At 40.8% G+C, this 22,970-nt stretch overlaps 1 long non-coding RNA gene across 2 annotated transcripts; it reads right to left on the bottom strand.

The window, feature by feature from the left end:
• Positions 1-7,108: 7,108 nt before the first annotated feature.
• On the bottom strand, positions 7,109-22,031 carry LOC148125671 (uncharacterized). 2 transcript variants are annotated; one of them, XR_015743922.1, is made up of 3 exons: positions 21,943-22,031; positions 20,446-20,675; positions 7,109-8,141 (listed from the first exon to the last, which is right to left on the bottom strand). It is a non-coding gene; the product is annotated as an uncharacterized LOC148125671 (long non-coding RNA). The 2 variants fall into 2 exon arrangements; XR_015743923.1 differs by having other exon boundaries at positions 20,446-20,525.
• Between the last annotated feature and the right edge of the window lie 939 nt (positions 22,032-22,970).

Below are 22,970 nucleotides of genomic sequence, written 5' to 3'. Positions count from 1 at the left end.
AGGTCATTCACTTAGTGATATTGTTAATCCCTGAACTTCAACAGTTGCAAAAATACATATTTACTCATCCATTTTCAGGTATAATCTAGCTTTCTGCCTGTGTTTTTTTAAGAAAGCAGCACTTAAAAAAAAAAAACCATTTTTGCCCCAAATCAGGGCAAGATGCTGATTTGCAAATATCTAGCTCACTCTGAAGCAATCAGTTCCACTTCATTAGCAACTTATCAAAATTCTCAAAGTCAGATGTGGCCTCTCCACTCTTTGCTTTTCTGTTGGATTTCTACAGGAATTGGAGAACTGAGAAAGATGAATAAACAGCCAAGGGAATTTAAAGCTGATAAGCAAGAAACTCTGTAGGTTGATTGGTTCTTCCATCATACGGTTCTTCACTCCTATAGCAGAGTTTTAATTCCTTTATGACTTATTATTTAACAGAATAACAGAGTTGGAAGGGACCTCAGAGATCTTCTAGTCCAACCCCCTTCTCAGGCAGGAAACCCTATCCCATTTCAGACAAATGTTGTCCAATCTCTTCTTAAATACCTCCAGTGATGGAAGACCCACAACTTCTGAAGGTAATCTGTTCCACTGATTAATGCTTCTAATTGTCAGGAAATTTCTCCTTATTTCTAGGTTGGTTCTCTCCTTGATTAGTTTCCATCCATTGTTTCTTGTCCTGCCTTCTGTTGCTTTGGAAAGTAGGCTGACCCAGGGGTGGGCTACTATGGGTTCATCCGGTTCGGGAGAACCCATAGTTAATCTTATGGCCGGTTCAGAAAACCATCAAATCCAAACCCTGGCTGGCCCCTCCCACACTGCCCCTCCCAGGAGTCTCCACGTGGTCCATTTTAGATGTGAGGTAAGTGCAGGGTTCGTGGAGGCTCAGAGAGGGTGAAAAACAGGCCTCCCGGAAGCTCGAGAAAGCCAGAAACAGGCCCATTTCCAGACTCCAGAGGGCCTCGGGAGCCCGGGGGAAGCTGTTTTAGCCCTCCCAGAGGCTCAAGGAAAGCCTCCGGAGCCTAGGGAAGACAAAAACACCCCCTCCCCGGTGCAGGAGGTCAACTAGGCTTTGCCCACCATGGCCACGCCCACCCAGCAACCAGCCAGAGAACCGGTTGCTAAAAATTTTGAAGCCCACTGCTGAGTTGACCCCCTCTTCTTTGTGGCACCCTTTAGATATTGAAACACTGCTATCATGTCACCCCTCGTCCTTCTCTTTATTAAACTAGGCCAAGGGCCTTCAAACTCAGCAAGTTTAAGACTTGTGGACTTCAACTCCCAGAATTTCTGAGCTAACATGACTGGAGGAGGAATTCCAGGAGTTGAAGTCCACAAGTCTTAAAGCTGTCAAGTTTGAAGATCCCTGGAGTAGACATACTGAATTCCTGCAATTGTTCTTCATATATCTTATTCTCCAGTGAAGAGATTGACTCTAAAGCCTTAGAGTAAATTAGACTGACATTTTACTTAGTGGTTTTTTTTTTTAAAGTAATGCATCTGTTGGGAAGTACATTTTTTCATTTCTATCAGACCAGAAGATGCTTTTTCAAAAGTAATACCTTAATGGATAGCAAATGAGAGTTGTTTCCTACTCAAAAATAGTTTCCACTCTTCCTTGCGTTGGTTAAAAAAAAGTATGGGTGTGAACTTTGTGTTCCCCATTGCTGTTCCTTATTCTGCTTCTGTTCCCAATTCACTGCTATAGTGTGATCTCCCTATAAGGCAATTGGCAGCAAAATCTCTCAGATTTTGCACACCTTGAGGCTACGGTGTGCAAAGAAGGAGAAAATTCTGTTTAAGCAAAGATAGTGAAGCACTAGTTAAAACAGGCCCATGGCTGTTTTCCTAATAGTCTCTTTCTCTCACACACATTCTTTTTTCTTATTTTTTGGCACAAAGGAAATTAGTGACTGGACTTTACTATTTAGCTTCCATTAAGAAATTGACTATAGATGATTTCTGCAGTCAAGCATCATTTGCCCTTGATAATTCAGTCTTTAAGTGCAGATTCTGTCCAGATGCAACTATAAATGGCATCTCTGAGGCTACTGCCCGCTTTCTGTTCCTGTAGTTTGTTTATTTTTAAGTCAGCATTATCCCTATATTACATTTATGGCCCATTTCTTCTCTGCACACTTAAGGCATTGTACAAAAGAGGGGTTTCACTAGACCAGAGTGAATTGAATAGAGTCTTCCATGTCCAAGTTCAAAACATTAATCGGATTACCACACTGATTCTCATGGAACTGGGTTGGCTTTCTAGAAAAAATAGGGTGGCCACAATGTTTAATTGTTATGGACTGTGGCTTGGTTGTATTTTCTTTTGAAGTTGAGAATGTCATTGTGAGCTGGTTGATGATGCAAAGCAATAGGCTGTCAGGGCTGGATTTGGGGGATTATGGATGTTTCCTTTTTTAAAAGCTGCATTAAATTCGTTTTAGTCCATATGGCAATATTCGTGAATGTTTTAATTCAACCCATTAGGAAATATTTCTGCTGATTTTTGGTCAGAAACAAGCTCCTGCCTTGCAGAATGGAGGTTACAGGCCACTGATTGTCCTCCCCTAAACCAGAAGATTCCTTCTAAAATAGAGAAACGTCCTTTGTAAGAGTAGAACATGAAGCTTACCATAGAAAAACAGATACTTTCATCATATGGACATCTGCAATCCATGAATTGATACCCCCCCCCACCCCCCCAGTTTCAGCACTGAGGATTTATGACAATTGGAAGTTAACTGGAAGTTAATTGGAAGTTAAACTAGCAGGAATGATGTTTTCACCATGCCACTTATGGTCCTCTTTAAAAAAAAAAAAGTGGAGGAACTCAACTTTTATTTGTCTCTACTAAGGCTACCTATTTATTTTTCTAAGAAGTTTTTAAAAATGCACATTCTAATTCTGTCCCTGATTTGGCCTTTCCAGTGTGAAAAAATAAACCCCAAATTTTGTGGTTTGTGATGGCTGGCACGAACCTTCTTGCTCCCGAGGCATCTAGGTTTGTATACGAAGAATGTAATTTTGCATTTTGGCTCAGCTGGCTGCACATCAGGGGACAAGCACAACACGGTTTCACACAAACAAGTGTAAATCACCCTCCTTCAATATTTTCAGATGCCTCTTTAGCTGGCAGGCAACAAGGCATGGTATTTGCATGAGAATCACCATATGCTATGAATTATTATTATTATTACTCATGTCCTAGTATTAGTGAAAGCTGGGTGTTTTTTTTTTTAAAAAACAAAGGCAGGAGAAACATTCCAAGGAACAGATAAATAAGAAATATATCTCCTCTTAAGAGTATTTCCATTTCACAAGCAGAGATACAGCAGGTTGATGGTTGTGCTTGATCCCTCTCTCAAGCTAAGCCTGGTCATCTTCTACATGTCCTAAGCCATAAAAAGCTTTAAAGGCAGTGAATGTGTCCCTGTTGTTGAGTTGTTATATTGTGTCTGACTCTTCGTGACTCCAAGGACCTTAATATGCCAGCTGCCCCATCCTACACTCAGAGTTTGCCCAGATTCATATTCATTGTGTCCATGACACTATCTAACCAGATTATGTCCCTATAGGATGGGTATTTCTCCTTTGTTTCTTGTATTTAATGCATGTATTGATTTTTAATCCATTACTTCTTTTGTTTCCCTGGAGAAATCAGATGCGTATATATCTTGCCTATTCTCAGAGAAAGTTAAATCTGTCAGAAGATGGCAGCTAGGATTATTGTGTTGGCTATGAGAATTATGGCTGAATTAGACTGCGATATGTATCATAATCCATTTAGACTTGCAATTTATGAACCTACAATATATGTTGGCTTTGTTTGAGGTTCCTTTATTGGGTTCCCTTCTTTCAACAGTGGCCAAGCTCCTGTAAGCATGGGCTCTTAGCATTCCACATTGCAGAGTTTAATTGTAGCTTGTTTCAGGCATACAATTTGTCTCTCCTTCCCCTTTAAAGAGGATTTATGGCAAGAAGAGGCTGTAAACTCTTCTCATTTCACATGCCAGCCTTGAAATTTGACCTTGTGGATCCCATCTGTCATGGACTCTTTTAAATTTAGAAGAAGGTATCTGGATACTCCCATTTGGTCTTTGTACCAGGTAACTTGTTATAGCACATAGCCAACAACTGCAACTCAGACAGCAACATCAATACAGAGTTGAAATGTTTTATTGCTGGGTCATAAAGTTTTTGATAATAATAGAGAATTGAGTAAATAATTACCTACAGAATACTTAAAACTTCACAGAGTCAAAGCTTCCATAAACTTGCTTTGTAAAATGAGTTGCAATGATCTGCCTGCAGGCCCAAAGGTGCTTTCCAAAAGACAACTGGAATTTTTCTCTTGATATTCTTAAATCAGTTAACAACCAACGTTCAGAGTGCTAACAGTCCAGATGGCTGCAAAGAATATAAATTATTCCATTTCCCACCGTTCAGTAAAAACTGCTTCTTGGATGAGAAGCAAAATATTTTCAAGGAAAAACAACAACAAGAAAGTCCAGTTGAAAAGCATCTTTTGGGACAACCATGACCTGAATGATTGAGAATCTCCATGGACTAACTCCTTGCAGGAAAAAGGTAGAGGCACAAGAGTTGTCTAAAACAGTCTGGGACTTGAACACCTGAGAATTCAACAGGCTGGGAAAGGGAGAGAATAAGAATAAGGAACACACACCTGAAGGAGATCCGTCAAGGACCTGAAAGTTAGTTTTATATAGTTCCAGGGTAGGCTTGCTTAGGGACATTGATGTCCTTTCCCTTCAAGGAAACATATTGATGGCCTTGGCTTGGCCCATTGTAGGCGCACCAAATTCTTGGGTTGGGTGTTCCACTAGAACCTGACCCTTCCATCAGTTTTCTGGCTTATGGACTCATGGAGTTGTTGCAGATACCATATTGCTTGTTGGCTCTGCAGGCCAATAGCTACTCTGGCCTGTCCCTTCAACTTCAGTGGATTCAGAGGAGACCATAACATGTACTGATTCTTTGCTTCTTAGACTGCGACATTTGCTGTTTTGTCTTTCTATCTGGTGCTGTCAGTAGCACTGACAGTAATCTGGCTTTGATCTCTCTGCCAATTCATTGAGTGCTCTTCTGTCTCTCTCACCATGGGTAACTTCTTTGCAATCTGACTTTGGACCGTACAAATATACCTTTGTGTCTTTAAATTCCTAGCTTCAAACACTTGGTAAGACATTGCCCACAAATCTTCCTTTTCATTCCTGGCATTGTCTAGAGTGTAAGAGAATAAATAAGCTATATTTTTTCCCCCTAAACTGAGTTCAGCAGGACCATCTTTCCATTCTGAGATCCAAATATCACTGTAGCATGAGGTGATAAATTGAAGCTTTAAGTATGTGTCATTCCTTTCATCAGATAGAGATGAGACTGAAACTCCAGCAGTAGTAAGTAATGCCTGATATATCTTCTGGCTCCAGAGATTAAGCCAAGAGAACATATCCCTCCCACTCTTTTTCCTAGTTGCTGAATCCACTGGCAAATAGTTCACTGGAAATCTAAACCGGGAAACAACTAAACAAATGATTTGATCTCTGATCACTCATGTTCATGTCGGAAGCACCAAAACACTGTGTGACATTTCCACAGATGCCTCTCCAGATGTTAACTTGGAGGAGGATGGGCCAGTCCCAGGCGTTTCAGGAGAGGAAGTGGCTGATGGCTTTGAGGCAGGAGCTGTGAGTCCAAGCGAGGGGGCGTGTTCCCAGGGACAACGATCAGAAGAGCAGTTGGCTGAGAGTGATTTGGTTGAAGCCCAGCTGCAGAAGGACAACCCTGAGGCTTCAGGTGGGGAAAACATGCAGCTGCAGTTGGTTAGTGATGAGAAGGAGAACCTGCCTTCTGTACTGATCCAAGAACATGCAGGGCAGAGAAAAGTCAGGAGCAGCTGAGGTCAGCCTGATTACTCCATGAGGAGGCAGCCTCATCCCTCTTGATGGGCTGCATCAGAAGCTGCCTATTTAGCACAGCAGACAGTTGGAGACAATGCTGGGAACAATGTGTTGTTCCCTGGTCATTGTGATTTCCTGCCTTGCTTTGGATTGACACTGCCTTGACTTTGGATTGTTGGACTCTTGACTTTTCTTGCCTTGTGAATCCTTTTGTATTGTGAATTTAATTTGCCTGGTGGACCTATCTTGTTTGGAAACATTCATGTGTCTTGTGGACTCATTGGGCCATTGCTCCATGGACTAGCATTGGCTTGTTTTTGGCCGGACTCAGTTGGGATGGTTTTGGTGAAGGGAATTGTTGGGGAATATTAATAAATACTATCAAACCACTAAGCCACCACCGTGTTGTTGCTTGCACCTGACACTTTCAGGATAAGCAATATTAGAAAAAAAAATAAGTGTAAGAAAATAGTAAGTGAAATAAATTAAAGGAGAAGAAGTGTAGAAAATCCAGTAAAATCTCATTTCTACCAACATCATTCATTATGCTTCATATCTTTCTTTCTTGGAAAAGTTTTCCTGTTTCCACTGCATCTATACATTGCTTTATGCATGGTTGTTCTTTAAATTTTTGGTCTTTCTTTTTGAAAATTACAATAAGTCCATCTAAGCTTCATCCTTTTAATCCATTCACTCTTCCTTCATGGATTCGTTTTGTGATTTGCTTCTCATTAATCATCTCAATATGACCTCAATATGTTATTTTCAGACGTTCACCCACTTTCATATTCAGTCTACATTCATTCAGCACTCTTATGTTTTTGACTGTATCCCTTGTTTTATCACATACATTGTTCTCACTGTTCTCAGCTTTTGTTTCTTTTGACATTACCAACTCTCAATTCATTATAACCAAATAGGCAGAAACAGGATGCTATCTACAGCCATTTTGCTTCTTTCAACAAATACTCAGCAGTCCATATACTACTCATTACCTTACTACTAATGTTTGTACTTATTAAAACGCCTCCATCCATCTCACCATCTTTAGCGCATATTCTACTAAGTAGACACATCCATCTACCTTTCACCATTTTTATACAACCTGTAATAATTTTATTTCCCCTGTGAAAACACACCTTGGTCTTAAGACATTCATTTTCAGATTTTCAGATTATCCCTTGTTGATACAATGGATCTAAAATTTACAGAAAACCTTTTGACTTCTCACTCAACAACATGACAACAGCAGCATGAAAAGGCATACAGTCATTTACATACCAACTAACACAATGTGTGGATATAGTGGCGTAAGAGTTAAAGTGTGGGAGTAGACTAGGAAGATCTGGTTTTAAGTCCAACCATTCTTGGTCCAGGAAACTCCCTTGTCCCAACTTACCTCACAAAGTTATTGTGGAGAAAAATTGGAGGAGTACTAAATATGCTGCTTTGAACTTCTGGAGGAAAGGAAGGATGTAAAAAAACAATGATGAGTCATTATAAGCATTAATTATATCCAGAAATGTATTAAATGACATTCTAATTTCCTATCAAAGTCTTTACAGATTAAAGTGAATAAATTAATACATCAACAGGATCATTATTAAATAAGACTTTGGTTTGGTTCTGACTTCACTCAAAGTTTTGAGGAAACAAATTTTGGCATTTATTCAAAAGGCAAGAGAGACTGTCAGCCTAGAAAAACACAGCACAAACCAATATTGAGACCACATCAGTAGTGCTCACTTGTTTAATGCTGGGCCAAACTGCATGTTCTTGTTTCATTTTCCCTGTTGGTGATGATGACAAAATATTCACACAAAATGTTCATAATCCCCATTCTCCGGTAGCTCTTCTGAAGCCATATTCCTCTTCAAAAGATGTTTACCGCTTTAAATGTTTGAAGCACCGCAGATACACAGCATACCTGAAATCTTTGTAACAATTTTGGAAAAGAGAAAAAAGGAAGGGTATGTGGGAGATTACCAGTCTGCACCTGAGGGAAGAGTTAAACATGTCATCAGTCATGAGTCCTTCATGCCTACACAAGATCTGAGTCCAACTCACATTCCTGTGAATTCCTGTGTCTCTTATCTACCACCAATTTGCTTTGACTGTTTGTAGTTCAGATTCTTGTAGACAGCTTAAGCTTGCAATAAATCTTTACACCCATTTGAACTGCCTGGATCACCCGTTTCCCCCAGCACTTGACAGGGTGGATGAAAACTGTTGTTAAGAGAAGAAGACAAAAATCCCAAATAAATGATAAAACATCAGGCTGAAGGAGCCAAGATTGACACAAGGAGTTACTTCAGAGCAGTGGTGGGACTCAATTTTTTTTTTACTACCGGTTCTGTGGGTGTGGCTTGGTGGGCGTGGTGTGGTGTGGCGGGCGTAGCAGGGGAAGGATACTGTAAAATCTCCATTCCCACCCCACTCCAGGGGAAGGTTACTGCACAATCCCCATTCCCTCCCGCTCTAACCTGCTTTCCAGCTCCATTCTCCTGCGCAGGGCAACAAAAGAAGACCCAGCCGATCAGCTGGGACTCAGGAGGCAGAGAAGAGATGGAGGCGGGGCCAGTCAGAGGAGGTATTTCTGCTTCTCTGAACAACTCAAAATTTCTGCTACCGGTTCTCTCTAACTGGTCAGAACCTGCTGAATACCACCTCTGCTTCAGAGTAATGTTTTTATTGTTGCTTGCATATAGACATAAATATTTCCACATTACCGCGCTTATCAGCCTAACTACTACATAGCCTCTGTGAACTACTAGGCAGAGCCTGTCTTCACTCTCCTTCTACATACCAAAGACTCCAAGCTACGTTGTCTCTTTGCTCTCTGGGAAGGAGCCCTTGCCTCCTGCAACTCTGGACTACCTTCTACCACATCAAGGGAATTCTGCATAGGAACCAATCTTTTCTAAAAGTTCTTACTGTTCTTGGAGCAAAGGACGGGGGTGGGTGGGATTAAAAAAAAAACCCATAAAAGTCATGATTCTGATTGCAACCGAATGATCTTGTTTGCTGTGTTTGGCATATTTTATTGATTTTATTGTCATTTTTTTGATTACTGCGAACAATCAGATCCACATGAAGTAAAGATTTAATTCCTAGTAATAAAACAATACCTTTAATATCCTTCTGATTCCACAACTTCTGATATTCTAGGTCCTTCAGAAGGACTTGAAAGGTAGAGAAAAATGCCACATTCAGTCTGATTGTGACCAGTTATAATAATTAGCCTTCTGAGGAAGATAGGCAATTAAGAAGTGTGAAATATAAATAAATCAATAAGCAAGCAAGCAAGCAAATAAATAATAAAATAATAAATAAAATAATAAATAAACATACAGTATATTCAGAGTTTTCCTCGACTTCCTTCAGCAAGGATTCTTGACTTTTCTTAATATACTCATTGAGGCTATGCTCTTTCCCCTTTTCCTATAGGTGAAACAAACTGTGGAAGAAGAAAAGTATGGCCTTATTTAATGACTACATTAAGTCAAGCCAAGAACTCTAGGTGAAGGAAGTCAATAAAGGAAAGCTCTTAAAAACAATGAAGATGAAGGCTGAATATGGAAAAGAAACAACTGAAAACCGATTTGTTAATTGGAAGAACAAGGCAATGCATGGTTAATATCTGGAGAATATAGAAGGAAAAGCCAGTTTAAAACCCCCACATGGAATTGCTTACGATTAGGAGAGTTAAGGAAAGAAATTGAAGGCTTTGTTTTAGCGACTGAAGAACAAGCTTTGCCACCTGATTTCATAAAGACAAAAATTCAAGACGTAATATGCAATGGTAATTATCCCCTTTGTAGTAAAAGGATGAAACAATTGACTATCAGATCAAGTTTCCAAAATTCAGTCAGTCAGTCAGTCAGTCAATTTCTATAATCAATTAGTCAATACAAACTGTGCATTGGAAACTTTGTCAGTGGTTTGGGTTTAAATACAGTAAAAACTACTGGAACCATCAAGTTGAGAAGGTTTTGGGAAATGAGCAGGTTAAGCTCTTATAGGACTTTAAGATCTAAACAGGCAGGCATCTTGTTCATAACATGCCTGATATAATAGCTATTAAAAAGAAAAAAACTCTGGTTCACTGATGTTGCTGTACCAGATGATGTTAGGATTGAAGAAAAACAGTTGGAAAAAATTACAAAATATTGGGAGTTGGAGATTGAAGCTGAACACTTATGGAAAAAAGAAATCTATTTTTATAGATCATGGAGCCTTCAGAGCAATACCTAAGGGATGCCCTCAATATCAAGAAATATTGAATTTATCAGACCTGGACGCACCAATTTTATTTAACAAAAACTCACCCTGTTTTGCATTGCCTATATTCTTAGACACCACATTAATCATTCTTAGCTCCTTGGTTAGGAATTGAATTATTAAGTTTCCACCCATTTTAGGCTGTGAATCTACCCTGTTTCTCTGAAAATATGACCTACCCTGAAAGTAAGTCCTAGCTTGATTTTTACACATGTGCCCTACCCACAAAATAAGCTCTAATTAAGATCCTGCCCACTCCAGAGTGGGCGGGTAAAAATGAAGCTAGGGTGGGGATGGGGGGATGGGGGGTGGAGCTGCCCTACTACTTACCTTTGGACAGTTGTAGCCAGGCCTCACATACCACGACACCTGCCTCACCAGCCCATTTCTTCTGCAGCCGGCAAAACTGGCAAGGCTTTCCGGAAGGCCTGTGTAGCTGATAACAAAGCCCCGGATTGATCTGGAGATCTGTTACTGGCTGCAGAGGCCTTCGGGAAAGACTTGCCAGCCACTGAAGAAGAAGTTCCTGAAGGCCTCTGACAGCAAAAAGGAGGCCGGGGGTGATGCATGCAAGTGAGGTTAGTCAGTGGATGACATCCCCCCAAAATAAGACCTGGCGCCTTTTTTGGTGTCAAAAAAAAATATATATATAAGACAGGGTCTTATTTTGTGGGAAACACAGTAGCTATAGGCTACCCATAGATAATAAAATAACCATACTCTTTTATAAAGAAGAAATGTTGGTAAGATCATATGGTACCTTGGTTTTAGGAAGGAGACAGACTATTAAAAGCAAGGAGATAACAGATAATCAGATTGGAAGGGACCTTGTAGGCCATTTAATCCAACCCCCTGCCCAAGCAGGAGACCCTATACCATTTTTGACAGATGGCAGTCCAATCTCTTCTTGAAAGCCTCCAGTGATGAAGCTCCCACAACTTCAGAAGGCAAAGCTGTTCCATTGGTTGATTGTTCTCACTGTCAGAAAGTTTATCTCCTTATTTCCAGATTAAATCTCCTTGTTCAGTTTCCATCCATAATTCCTTGTCTGGCCTTCAGGTGTGCTTTAGAAAAGTGGTTGCCAATCAGTGGTGGGCCTTGAGAAAATGTTGGTGGGCCACAGAGAAATCTCACCCCCAGAGCACCCCCCAAAGCAATTAATCCAGGCTGCACAGAAACACAAGGCTGCGCCGCCCACATGGTTCACAGGAACGCTCCCCGCCCACTCACTCCTTACCAGGCAAACTAGCCTGCTAAAATTGCTATTTTTCCTTCTTCCGACCATCATCTGTTCTGCTGTGCTGGGAGATTTAGATTAGCTAGGAAGCAGGAAATGGTTGGATTTCTTGCTTTCCAACTAATCTTTAAATCTTCGGCTCTGCTTCCCTTAGGACTGAAGGTTTGCTTGCAAGCAAATTCAGTGCAGACTCACAGCAAGCAAATTTGAGAGACTGAGCTAGCCGATGGCAGATAGATAGATCACTGAATGATTCTGTGAGCAACTCAATCTGCCTGCTTTGCCTGATTTTGGGTAAAAATTGCTTTTTTAAAATAAAAAAAATCAATATTTACATGCATGGTGTGTTGTGAGTTAATTTTGTGAGTCTGCTTGCAAGCAAATTTTATGAGTTTGCTTGCAAGCAAATTCTATGTGACAGACTGAGCTAGCCAATGGCAGATAGATAGATCTCTGAATGAATCTGTGATTCTGTGAGCAACTCAGTCTGCCTGCCTGCTTTGCCTGATTTTGGGTAAAAGTTGCTCTCTTTTTTTAAATAAAAAATTCAATATTTATATAAATATTTATAATATTTACATACAAGCCATGCCCAGCCAGTCACATGACCACCAAGCCACACCCAAAAATTAGGCCACGCCCACAGAACCGGCTAGTGGTCCCTGGGATATAAAATGATGAGTTTGGTGGTCCCTGAGGTCCAAAAGGTTGGCGACCCCTGCTCTAGTCCAATCCCCTACTCAAGCAGGAGCTCCTATATTATTTCATACAAGTGACTGTCCAGTCTTTTCTTAGAAGCCTCCAGTAATGGAGGAGCACCCACAATTTCTGGAGGAAAGCTGTTAATTGTCTTCACTGTCGGGAAATTTCTCCTTATTTTTAGGTTGCTTCTCTCCTTGATTTGTTTCCATCCGTTGTTTCTTGTCTTGCCTTCTGGTACTTTGGAAAATAAGTTGACCCCCTCTTCGTTGTGGCAGCCCCTCAAATACTGGAATACCGCTAATCATGTCACCCTTAGTGACATGATAGCAGTATTGATACACCAATTGATATAAACATCAATTGAAACCTAAACAACCATTTTATCAAGAAATATGGTGTGAGACAGATTTCTTTTCTTTACATGCAAAAAAGTCCCACATTCAGGGACAAGCTGAAAAACATCCCCAAAAGCAAAAATGTCCATGGAGATTCTCAGTCCTCCACGTCTTGGATGTCCCAAAGGTGCTTTTTTTTTTCAAGAGGCAACCGGACTTTTTTGGTTTTTACTTTTGAAGACATTTCGTTTCTCATTTGAGAAGCTTCTTCAACTCTGACTGGATGGTGACGAATGGAAGGATTTACACTCATTGCAGACAGCTGGTTGCTCTTGCAAGGAATATAAATCTGCAAGAAATATAAATCCTTCCATTCCCCACCATTCAGTCAGAGCTGAAGAAGCTTATTGGATGAGAAGCGAAACGTCTTTAAAGAAAAACCAGAAAGTCCAGTTGCCTGTTGGAAAAAAACAAACACCTTTGGGACATCCAAAAAAATCAGGTTAATGGGAGGATGTGGGAGAGAAAACTCTTCTCTAGAATCGATGCAGGTGAGCTAGATGGGAAAAAAATAATTTCATTTGACCAAAAACCTAAAACCTTTTTTTGGAGAGGTTGCTTGAAATTAAATCAGAGCTGGTTTGCTTTTTTCCCATGTGCTCAGCAATGAATTCTGCAGAAAAAGGGTAGATATGCACTGATTGACTGACTGTCCATTTCCTCCCCCCGAGGTTTGCATTAGGAAATTGGGATATGATAGATAAATCAGACCAGATTGGTGGATTTGAGCATAGCTGGAGAGATTTGCATAAAAATCAGCGAAGTCTTTTTAATTTGCTTTCTATGCAATGCACCAAAGTTTTCCCCAAAATTGGTGGCTAAAACATCTAAAGAATAATTGGAGGAATTGGGTATGTCTAGTTTAATGAAAAAAAGGACTTGGGGTGATGTTATAGCAACCTTCCAATATTTGAAGGGCTGCAACAGAGAAGAGAGGGTCAATCTATTCTCCAAAACATTGGTTGCCAACCAGTGGGCCGGGAACCACTGATGGTCCGTGAGAAAATTTTGGTGGTCCTCAGAGAAACGTCACCCCCAAAGCAATTAATCCAGGTGCGGTGGGACACAAGGCTGCGCCACCCACATGGCCCATGGGAACACAAGGCTTGCGTTGCTTGCATTGTGAGCAACATGAGGTAGTGAGGGAAGGGAGGAAAGGATGGAGGGAGGGAACTTGCCCCAAGTACCCCACACGCCTCGCCTGGCCACTTCTTCCCTCTGCTTTTGGCTGCACGTAAGGATAGCAGCAAAAGTCTTTCTTTCTCTTCCCCAAACTCTGCCAGAAATGAGTCTTTGGGACCCTGCAAGGCATCCTGCTCCAAGAGGCTGTGCCAGTGTGACAAGTCTCACAAAGACTCATTTCTGGCAGAGTTTCGGGGAAGAGAAAGAAAGACTTCTGCTGCTTCTGCTGCTTTCCTTGAAGCCAAAAGTCTCTCTGTTTTCCCTCTGAGAAAGGAACTGGAGACGGTATCCTGTGATCCCAAATAAAGAATGTTCAATCAGTAGGAAAATGGGGTGGGAATTTTCCTGAAGACCTTTTTATTTTATTTTCCCATGGCCTCTGGTCCTTGGGATTTAAAATTATGACTTTGGTAGTTCCTGAGGTCCAAAAGGTTGGTGACCCCTGCTTTAGAAAATAGCTTGACCCCTTCTTCCCTGTGGGAGCCCCTCAAATATTGGAAGACTGCTACCCTGTCTCCCCTGGTCCTTCTCTTCCCTAGACTAGCCATGCCCAGTTCCTGTAACTGTTCTTCATATGTTTTAGCCTCCAGTCCCCTAATCATCCTGGCTGCTCCTCTCTGCGCTCTTTCTAGAGTCTACATCCATACAATGAGGAGAGTGTTTAACTCTCTCCCATGCAGCCTCAAAATAAATTATGCAAAGCTTAAAATTATGCAAAACTCCAAAAGAACTGCTGAGCCAAAAGTCAAATAACTGGGCTTGGGAAGCTCATTGGAAGGCCTTTGATGCCGTAAGGCTATAAAGAGGGCAACACAAATATCAAATTGATGCCATGCGTCTGTGTGGAAGGGATCTTAGGCCTTCAATAAGCCACCTAAAAGCAGTTTCTCCAAGTTTGGAGTTTTTAGAAGTTTACATTTTGCCTAGAGAAGAATTACAAGCTTAAAAGTTTTCCCACTCTTCTCTAATTGTTCACTTCGCCCAACAAAAAGTATCTTTAGTACAGATCCTGCAAAATAAGCCAGGTCTCAACACTTTGAGGGAGACCAGTTTTGAACACTGAAGTCACAAGTACCAAAATTACCTTTATTACAGAATTACACTAACCGAATCTTGCAACTCGGAAGGTGCCTCCCTTATCCTGGCTTTTATCCTAAAGAGAATGAGGGAGGGTCATATCTGGCTCGTTATTTCAAATTTCAAGTAGTCCTCGACTTACAACTGTTCATTTAGTGACGGTTCGAAGTTACCATGCTACTGAAAAAAAAATGGCACAACCATTTTCCAAACGTACCACCATGATCATGTGATCAAAATTCAGCCACTTGGCAACTAACTCATATTTATAACAGTTACAGAATCCCAGGGTCATGTGGCCAATTTTTGGGACCTTCTGACAAACAGAGCCATTAGGGAAGCCAGATTCAATTAACAACTATGCTACTAATTTAACAACTGCAGTGATTCGCTTAACAACTGTGCCAAGAAAGGTCATAAAATGGGGCTAAACAACAACTGTCTCGCTTAGCAACAGGAATTTGGGGCTCAATTGTGGTCGTAAGTCGAGAACTACCAGTACATTTCTCCCTAGGACTCAGATTTCTTCTCTCAGGCCAATGCCTTGGCTACAGCTCTTCTTCCTCTTCCTGGAGCGTATTCTCACAATCCATTACACCAGTATGTTTTATTTTCTATGTCACTGAAATGACCTTTTAGTGAGAGGCAAGTTGTAAATATTTGCTTAATAAAGAAAGTGTGGTCTAATTTGTCTTATCTGATAATACAGATCACTCCCTTGAGCAATCACAGAAAGAAAGGATACATGTTTACACACAAACACACACACTTGCATACCGCAGATATGCATAGGTGTTATGATTAAGCATCTGCTTCACTGAAGTTAGCAACATTTGGGAAATTGTTTTAACATTGCTCTTGTCTGTGTTCACGTAAGATTCAGCTGTGCTATCAGGGAAGAAGTTGCTGTGTGGAAATGCTCCCTAATATCTCTTTAATTTCCAGCATCACTTAGTCAGACTCACAAATCAAATCATAGGTTCTAACCCAGGTGTACCTCTCTCATTATGGGTTAATTTAGTGGCAAAAGGAAACCAGACCGCCAAAGAACACAGTGGCTGGATACTGTCAAAGCTGACACCAGATCAGAAAATGTGGAGAATTGGATTATTACTTCTTCTTCTTCTTCTTCTTCTTCTTCTTCTTCTTCTTCTTCTTCTTCTTCTTCTTCTTCTTCTTCTTCTTCTTCTTCTTCTTCTTCTTCTTCTTCTTCTTCTTCTTCTTCTTCTTCTTCTTCTTCTTCTTCTTCTTCTTCTTCTTCTTCTTCTTCTTCTTCTTCTTCTTCCCCTTCCCCTTCCCCCCTCCTCCTCCTCCTCCTCCTTCTTCCTCCCCCTCCCCCTTTTATTTTTATATATATAATATAATATATATATTATCCTACTGTCTCTGTGTATGGTTCTCGAACTGCACAGTGGCAGAGAAAAAGGCAATTCAGAGGGTGATTAAGATGGCCCAAAACATCATTGGCTGCTCACTCCCCTCTTTGGAAGAACAGTATAGGAATAGATGTAAGAGGAAGATATTTAATATATTGAATGACTCCTCTCATCCGGGACATCAGCTCTTTGAACTATTACCATCGAGAAGGAGATTCAGGGTATTAAGAACAAGGACGACTAGATTTAAGAACAGTTTTTATCCAAGTGCAGTTTTGAGTTTGAATGCAGGGTCATAAGATTTTTGTGGGATTTAATGGCTGAGAGTAATGGGGTATTTACATTTTTAAATTGTATAGAGATTATTGCATGGTCTGTTGTGTTTAATTTTATTTTTCTTTCAATGGTGTTGTCCAGTTTTACTTGTGGAAGAGCACCTTATTTCGTTGCACCCGCTTGCGAGTGTAATGACAAATAAATTCTTATGTCTATGTCTTATGTCTTTTCTTCTCTTCCACCTCTTCCTCCTTGACCCAGAACACAACCATTTTGTGTACAGCAGAATGAAACTAGTTGCAGTTCCATACCTGTTCTGTTTTACCCTACTTCTGCCAGGGAAGGGGCTGGGAACCAGCTCTTGTTAATGAAAAGCAAAAATGGTTCAGGATTTCAGGGCCCACGAAATCATCCAGGTGTCTCATCAGTGTATAAATGCACAGCTTCAGGTGTTTCTACAACTGCAGTTTCAGGATTAGAGCACTGACCTACCTTTATAAGATTGTAGATAGACTTATCGCAATCCTATTTGCGCTCGGAAGGATCCAAAAACCATTCAGCTGTTGTGCTTGACGTGAACCCTGCTCACAGCTTTTTGAATTCCAGCTGGTGATTGTAACTGTCTTTGCATGCTAGAAGTGCTACTTCAGAGAGTGTGCGTTCCTGCCAGCATCTGCTGCTCTTCCAGTAAATGTGAAGATTCTTTAGTTTTGCAGCCATTTTCTCCCCAAAGCCTTTTTTTTTAATCTGCCAAGCAGTTTATGGATTTTAAATGGTATCTCAATCTGATTTAGTAAAATGGTGGGGGTATTTTTTTTTGTAACTGCTGTTGCAATAATAATAATAATAATACAAACGTGGCACTTTAACTGTAGTGGAACAGGGGACAGTGTGTATAATTGAAACGGGGGCACTATGGGACAAGGGTCTTCAAACTTGCAAGTTTAAGACTTGTGGACTTCAACTCCCAGAATTCCTGAGCTAACATGACTGGAGGAAGAATTCTGGGAGTTGAAGTCCACAAGACTTAAAGCTGTCAAGTTTGAAGACCCCTGCTGTGGGACAATAGAATTGATCTGACCCAGCCTTTGTAAGTAATGATAAGATGCTTACTCATGAGTAAAACAACCCCCCTTTTCAAAACAGGGCAGGAACAGTCTTTTTATTCACATGGATAAATAAAAACCAAATGTAATTAGTCCCAACAAACCTGGTTCTGGCCAAGGAATCCAAATTGCTTGCTGTATACTAGAAAACGAACAGCTGTCTGTGACAACCGGCCACTCCCAAACCTCTACTATTTATTTCCCAGCCAGGGAGGGGCTGGCTAACATCCACATCTGCTTTTCCCTGAGAGCCGGCTTATTGCTTTCCTTTGCTCGCCTCTCCTTTCTGCGCATACGTGCATCTGGGATGGGCCCCATCTGTTCCTCCCCCTCACTCAACTCAGGCCCTGAAGACAGCTGCCTCTCCACCTGGGGGAGGATGGAAGGCCCCGGCTCTGCCTCTGTCCATCATGCTGTTTCCTTACCAGAGCCTTCCAAAGGCTCCGAAGCTGCCCCGGGCTGGCCCTCAACCTCCTCCTTGTCTGACTCTGCTGCTAGCTCTGCTGGCAGCTGACAGGCCACAACAAGAACCGAATGCCTAGCCTTAGAGAAGATCACAAAGAATTAAGATCTGAAAAATCGAAGTTGAAAAGATTATAGCATAAACTGGCCATGGGGGGATGGGTTTCCAGTGGTTAACAGCATACTAGGTGCCATATCAATAAAATCTTGGATGACATTTAGAAAATCTGCATATTGACAACATTTCCATCTGTCAAAAGACCACACAGCTTGGATCTGTACATATACTACACTGATTCATTATGACATCCTAGGTTCTTGGGAAAAAACTTGATGTACACGAAGGCCAACACCAGCAAAGGAATTAGTAGTGGTGATTTCATGTTGTGCATGTAATAATATGAGATCTGCTTTGGCGGTTAGTTATCCAGTTATCCAGTGGAGAAGCCTGGGCACTGAGTCAAGACTAAGGCCCTACTCCAGCCAGGATTATATCATACAGTAAAATTACAGTTCTAATGATGGCACAAATTCATGCATTTATGGTGACCCCAAGTGTGTTCCTAGAAATGTGCCATTTATGCAGCCCTTTGCAATCAAAAATGGTCCAATTAAGAGATGTAGCACCTCCTGGTGTCATCTTGTTCATGGTCCCAGTGAATGCTTATGGATAATGCAAACATTTAGATAGAGCTGTCCTAAGATTTGCTTTGAAAATTTGCTTCCCCCTCTGAGAAAGAAGCTTTTGACTTCCAGCTTTCTCATGTTTGCAAATTAGTCTTTGGTGGTGTTTTTGAACTTCCTCGGTGATGGTTGTAGGTGGTTCTGAATACCATGCTGATGTTGCTTCATTCACACCTTCTTCTGCCTCAGAAGAATTCTCTTGTTTCCCCATCAGGAAAAGCTGCATGAGAAAAGTGTTGTGATGATTCCTTTATTTGGAATTACATGCACATTGGGAAGGTGGACACCACGCCGAATGACTGTCTCTCTAGCAGTGAATAGCAAAATTTTCACAAACACTCTTTCGGTAATTTTATCCCAAGAACATCACACTCCATTCATAAAATTTCTGTGAAAACAACATTCTCATCTGAAAGAAATGTTGAAAAGCAATTCTCATTCATTAAATTAAATGAGAACAGTAGGGAAAAAAATATGCTCAATGTCTCAGTTTTATACTGTTTAAAATCAGACTCCTGTGGTGGCTGGATACATAGTCCCTCACACCCATTATTTTTGATTTCAAGATCATTGCTGTTAATCATTGCATTAAAAAGTCTGCAATTTCAACAACGACTGTACTCTCCGCAGGCCATTCCTCACATGCAGAGCAGGGGTGGGATTCTACCAGTTCGCACCTATTCGCTAGAACCAGTTGTTAACATTCTAAGCAGTTTGGAGAACCGGTTGTTAGAAGAAATGACTGACCTAATCCTGTAAGGAAGACAGGAAGGAAACATTCTGGTGTTGCTTACAGAAACTATCTCTCCGTTAACCCTTATTACATTCTTGGCAGGACTAGACTTCCTGTGTCAGGAACTTCTCTGGAGTTTTTCTTCCCTCTTTTGCTGATACTTTGCTTGTGTGGAGCGACCATTCAAAGTTGCAATGGCATTGAAAAAAGTGACTTATAACCATTTTTCACACTTATGACTGTTGCAGCATCCCCACAGTCATGAGAGGCCAGGCGAAATGCGTGCCTTGATGTGAGTGATATTGAGTTGGCCACACCCAGCCAATAACATGACCACCAAGCCACATCTACCCAGTCACATGACCACCAAGCCACGCCCACCAACTAAGCCATGCCCACAGAACTGGTTGTTAAAAAGTTTGAATCCCACCCCTGATGCAAAGTATAATATGGACCAGTTGGTATTAACATGGGACTACAGATTTAAGATGGTTGGAGGTCTGATCAAGCTGTGGTGAAACACCACTGAGAAGTTCTATTTCTCCTAGGCAGGAAAGGAGGCAGAGTAAAGTTCTGAGGTGGGACAGTCTGGTTAGTTGTTGAAAATATGAAATAAAAGAGAAAGAGAATAATCTCTAGGCTGTGAGAAATGTAACCATCTATTTTCAATGATAAAAAGTTGTTTGGCACTTCTATACATGTAATTTTAGCCTGGCTAAACATGACAGGTTCATTCTCCGATTCCTCCTAAATCCATAGTACATAAATCCACTGTCTACTTTGGGATGACAGTTATCATCTGTTGTGAAACTCAATTTTATTTCTCAGATCCCTGGCTGGCCTGCTGATTGAGAAGGGCTCTCTTGAGTTGCATGATGTTGGTCAAAATTGGACACCAGGTTTTTTTTATAAGATAACTCAATATCTGGAAAAAAAAGCTCACATTCAGAAAGTGAGAAGGAGGCAAATGCAATCTAAATGGATAGTGGCAATCTTTAAACAGAGGAAGAAATGCTTACCTTAGCAGAGGTGTCTACAGGGTGTTGTCAAATAGCTAACACTATGGCTGTGACAGGGTGATCAACCCTCCATTTGTTTTCTAAATGAAACATACATCAAATCCAGACAGAGCTTTGATCACAATACTGTAGCTGCCATTCCGTGTTTTTTTTTTAACCACATCCTGTGGATGCCCATGTAATCCAGAAAGTGTTTTTAGTGCTCTTTGGTGGCACCTGGATGATTTCCTCTAAAAAGTCAAGAGAAGAGGTAAAGTATGACTGTGGGGATACCTAGTCATCCAGGTCATGGTTGTCCTAAAAGTGCTTTTATTCAAAAGGCAACTGGACTTTCTTGGTTTTTGCTTGAAGACATTTCATTTCTCATCCAAGAAGCTCCTTCAGTTCTGACTGAATGGCAGAGAATGGAAGGATTTATATTCCTTGCAGTCATCTGGTCATTAGCATTCTTTCTGAGAATTGTTGAGACCACTTGGAGGTTTGTCTGTGCTCTCGAGGTCACCTGAATAGTGCAAATGGGCGTGGAACCTTATTGGAACTGCTAAAAGGACTATGTTATAAATCTGTACCCTGAGGGCACAGATAAACCTCCAAGTGGCCTCAATGACTCTCAGACCAAATGACTGCAAGAAATATAAACCCTTCCATCTTCCACCATTTATTCAGAACTGAAGAAGTTTCTTCAGTTGAAAAGTGAAACGTCTTCAAGCAAAAACCAAGAAAGTCCAGTTGCCTTTTGAAAATGCATGTTTGAGGGAAGGTATGAGTTGGAAAATGCATGGTTCATGGGTAGGCAATATTTGAAGGCTGAAGGGTTAGATTTCAACCTTCCCAGATTTTGTGGGACCAGGGAGTCTTAGACTTACAACCATATGTTTAGTGACTGGTTAAAGTTACAACGGCAATGAAAAAAATGACATGATCATTTTTCCATTTATGCAGCATCCCCATTGTCACGTGATCAAAAACGGGGATGTATTTATGACTGTTGGACTCTCCCAGGGTCAGGTGGTCACTATTTGTAATCTTCCCAAGCTTCTGACCAGCAAAGTCAATGGGGGAAGCCAGATTCACTTAATGTCCACCAGTTTCCCTTAGCAACTGTTAATATGTTAATGAATGTTTTTCCCTGTCAAATGTTCCCGGGCTATACAGTATATTTTTTCTCTCTGAAACAATGAAGCTTGGATAGCCCCCTACCATGTAGAAACAGGAGGAAAATCTGTATTATTTCCCCTCCACGAAACTGAGACTTCCAGTACTTAAATAGATGTACTTTGAAAAACATCCATGAAAGAGACCTAAAACAGGATGGACACCTTGTATTGCAGGCCCAGTTGGCAAAAGAAACCTCAAGACCACATAGGTTGGAAGCACGTGGAAGAGGTCTTCGTCCTACAGTGGTTATACAATGGCTAGAATGATGATGATGATCATTCATCATTTAATTTACGGATAAGGGTGGATCTGATTGCTTAAAGTCATAGTATCACTTACAGTCACTGTTGCCTTAGTAACATAATTCCTTCACACAGCCAACCGTACCCATGCCTTTCAATTAATAGCAATTCCTTATTTTGGCATCTGTGTTAAAATGCAAAATGGTTCATTGAACACTAATGGTGGGTGGGTGGGCTTCTATCGTTCAAAACAAGAACTGTAAAGAATAAGAAGAAAAAATATTTTTTCTTCTTCGCTTACTTGAGTCTTTAAGAGGACTATAAATAGGATTTACATCAGCCCCTGAAGCAAATAAGGGCAGAGCAAAAGGAAAAGGAGGTCCAGTTCTCTGGATCTGGTCATAGAGCTGAAGGAGCCATTAAAGCCACAAAGACCTATCCCTGCCCAGTGTAAGAATCCAGATTAAGTATTCTCAACAGACAGATGTCTATTCTTTGCTTGAACAAATCCATAGTTCCCTGCTTTTTCTGTTAGAGCTTTTGCCCCATTAATGTTCAAATTTATTTTGACTTTCTGTAAATTAAATTTATTATCTGACAGAACAAAAGAGAACAAGTCCTGAGTTTTTCCCCCATGCCATCCTTTAAATATCATATCCTCCTTCAGTGGCCCTTTCTCCAAGTTCAATAGACTAGCTTCTTTCATCTTTTTAAATAGGAACCAGTTTCTTATTTCCTGGCTGTTCTCATTGCATTTTTCTGAATTCATACCAAATTATTAAAATATGGGTCCAGAACTGGACAGGCTTCTTCAGATAAGTGGACCCGAGGCACAATAAATTGAGATGTTTAATAGGCATCCAAACTTCCACCATTCTTATTAACATTTTTCATTAGCTACCTTGTGTAAGATAGTCTTTCTTTTGGATGTACCCTTCTTTCTTCTTGGGGATTTTGGCTCACGATTTCCAGTTCTGGCTATGGATTATTGTAATTCACTTGACTTCTGATAAAACTATACCTTTTGCAACAAATGGAGCCAAGGATTGTTTCTGCTTAGGAATTCAAGCTGGAGCAGGTCTGACACCTCCATTCTTACCTGCCCAAATGTTGAACTGTCTAAAG

Source organism: Pseudonaja textilis, chromosome 5 (assembly GCF_049901715.1).
Source record: "Pseudonaja textilis isolate UNSWEBS1 chromosome 5, rPseTex1.2, whole genome shotgun sequence".
NCBI classification, from domain to species: Eukaryota; Metazoa; Chordata; class Lepidosauria; order Squamata; family Elapidae; genus Pseudonaja; species Pseudonaja textilis.
Note: the sequence above shows the minus strand (reverse complement) of the source record. Positions and strands in the feature narration are given on the sequence as shown.